This window comes from Phyllobates terribilis, unplaced genomic scaffold, assembly GCF_046119375.1.
Source record: "Phyllobates terribilis strain yellow unplaced genomic scaffold, ASM4611937v1 Scaffold_1__5_contigs__length_1240528914, whole genome shotgun sequence".
NCBI classification, from domain to species: Eukaryota; Metazoa; Chordata; class Amphibia; order Anura; family Dendrobatidae; genus Phyllobates; species Phyllobates terribilis.
The window spans coordinates 380,265,997-380,268,883 of NW_027362761.1; the positions used below are offsets into that span (position 1 = coordinate 380,265,997).

Consider the following 2,887-nt stretch of genomic DNA (forward strand, 5'->3'; position numbering starts at 1 on the left):
CAGCATCAAGAGGAACAAAGATGTGACTGTACAGTATGACAGTTTAGGAGACCATGGCCCCAGCTGGAAGAACACATATCTGCTCAATTGACCATCACTGTACCCTCAGAGATGTCTTGAAGAATCCATGCCACATACCTCAATGCTCTCGGTTAGCTTCCTAAGCTTGTCATTATCTCCTCTCTGTGGGTGCCCGCCAATATTGAGGTGCCACTGGTGGGGGCAGTTGGCCCTGGAAGCCCCAAAGTCGCGGCTGCGCTAATCCCGCCAAGTCAGCGGAAGGGTGAGACTTTGTAATTTGCACCATCTTGGGTATTTGCTGGGACTGTTCTATATGTTAATGTTTGTTGGTGGTTCAATAAATTATTGCCATATTGTTTTACTTTCACCCTGTGATGTCTGAGTAGTGTTCTGCCCACAGGAAAAGTGAGCTGGCGTTCAGTGGGGTGAGCCCTGGTCCATGCGGTCTTTCTAAAGACAGCCGGACAAGCGGACGAGAGCACCCACTGACTGCTGTGTCTCCACACTTGGTGGCAGCGGTGGAATACTACTTAGCCCGGCGGATCCAGGGATGCTGCAGGGGACTGGTGTTCATAGAGGGCTCCTCAACCAGGGAGGCATATAGACAGATCCAGCAGACCATAGGTAAGGCATATACAGCAGGTTTTGGACACCACTACGTCGAACCCCACCAGCTCGGCCTTGGGAGGAGTACCAGAGGGGGATATACAGCTGCAACAAGAAACGGCGACTACAAGACCTGTGCCAGATTTAACGGATTGAATACCGGACCACAGACACTCGGTCATATTTGATACAGGAATTGGTCCGTTGGTATGCCCAGAATGTCATGTAGGGCGATGAAAACTCCACTGCGGTGGACCCAGAGGAATTAAACTGCTTGCCAAATCCAGGATCCAGTGGTAGTCTGAAATCAAATGCTCAGTCCCAAGCAGCCCAAATCCAGGAATTGTTGATTGCAATGGGACCCGGAGCCTCAAGCGAGGAGAAGGCTTGTGTTATAGAATCGGTTTTGGGAGTTCCAGTACCCCTACTGCCAGTGCCGGACCCGAGTTCCATGATGGCCCACAACCAAGGAAATTATCTTCGCTACAGAGATGTGCCAGTGTTTAATGAGTCCAACACTGAAGTCGATTAACATCTGCAAGATTTTGAGACTCTGATGCTGATGCACCAGGTGCCCACAGCTGATTGGGCAAAATACCTGTGGATTAGTTTGACTGGCCAGGCACAGGATGCTGTCTGGTCTCTTGGGCCTCAGGAGAGCCTGGAATATTAGACTATAAAGGACACCCTGTTAGCCCTTTTTATCATCAACCCTGAGAGATATCGCACAAAGTTCCGGACTTTGTCTCACCAGGGTGCATGCTATGTAGAATTTGGCAGTCAACTCTGACGGCACTGCAAACACTGGCTCGATGGTCAGGCTGCCCAGTCTGCTGATGCCCTGTGGGACATGATCGTGGTCGAGCAACTTATGGAGAAAATGACCCTAGAAATACGAGAGTAGATAGCCAACCGAAAGCCTGACACCCCAGAGCAAGCAGCCCGATTGGCTGATGAGTTTACAGCCAATCAACCCCACTGGAGACTAGATATGCCCAATGATCCCATGAGACCCCCTCAACCAAGGATTTGAGCTGTCACCAGAAAACTGAGCAGGACTATCCCGCTACTCAGCAGAAATCCCACCAGGACAAAGGTTTACAAACAGGATCCGTGATTTGCCCAAATCACAGCGCTGTTATACATGTGGGCACCTTGGATGTAGGCCAAAGATTGTCTACAGGGCCAGGGCCCCAGTCCTGGGGCCCATTTGTCGGCCCAGCCGGTCAACCTCTGCCAAGAAGGGTAATCAGGGTCTGAGGGACGCTACCCCCTGGGATACACCAGCAGCAGATGAAGTGATATACCCTGTCCATGCTATATGGCAGATTGATCACCCATACATCAGCCAACTTCCATTGCCACAGCGAGCCGGTCAAGGTCAGTGATATCCAGACCCAGGGACCTCGGAACACTGGGTCTTCCATCATTATGATCAGCGCAGATATTATCTCCCCAGAACACCATTTACCAGGCCGCCTATTGGCCATCCCCGGGGTCAGCGCTTAGGGAATGGACGCATTTATGCGGGCAATTTACCGGCCAATGCACAGGAGAAGGAGCAGGAGAAGATGTTCCATCGGTATGGGTGGATCCATACCATTGAGCTGAAGAATTTGCGCGGGAGGCAGTGCCACACCATTCATCTTCATCTGCTTCCAGGATCCGCAGAATGCGCAGGATGCCGTGTTTGGACTCAATGGATACAAGTTTGATTCTCATAAGTTACGTGTGGAATTTCCTAGGTCAAACCAGAGACCAGGGGGAGGATATGAAGGGCCCCATGGGAGGAACAGACCCTCGGCCCGACGAACTGAATACAGAGTCCTCATCTCAGAGCTTCCCGCATCGGGAACTTGGCAGGATTTGAAAGATCATATGAGAGAAGCTGGAAATGTCTGCTATGCTGATGTACACAAGGATGGAATGAGGAAGACATGGAATATGCATTGAGGAAACTGAATAATACCAAGTTTCGCTCTCATGAAGGTGAAACATCTTACATTCATGTCTGTGCTTAAAGAAATGCGGATGGACTGTCTCCAATAAGTGAAGAAGGATAATCGGAAGCCTAAAGCTTTTGGCTAATTAAGATGAGGGAGCAATGTGACGACACAGCATTTAATCTTAATTATCCAGATGTCTATTTTCAGTAGCCCAAGAGACAAACTGTTATTCATGAGTCTGAATGTTGACTATAGAGTTGATGTGTTTTCTTCGGTAGGTAAAGAATCATAGACTATTGTTTGAATGTTGACTC

At 49.5% G+C, this 2,887-nt stretch overlaps 1 pseudogene; it reads left to right on the forward strand.

Moving 5' to 3' along the window:
• Positions 1-1,477: 1,477 nt before the first annotated feature.
• On the forward strand, positions 1,478-2,648 carry LOC141265529 (serine/arginine-rich splicing factor 9 pseudogene; annotated as a pseudogene).
• The last annotated feature ends 239 nt before the right edge of the window (positions 2,649-2,887 follow it).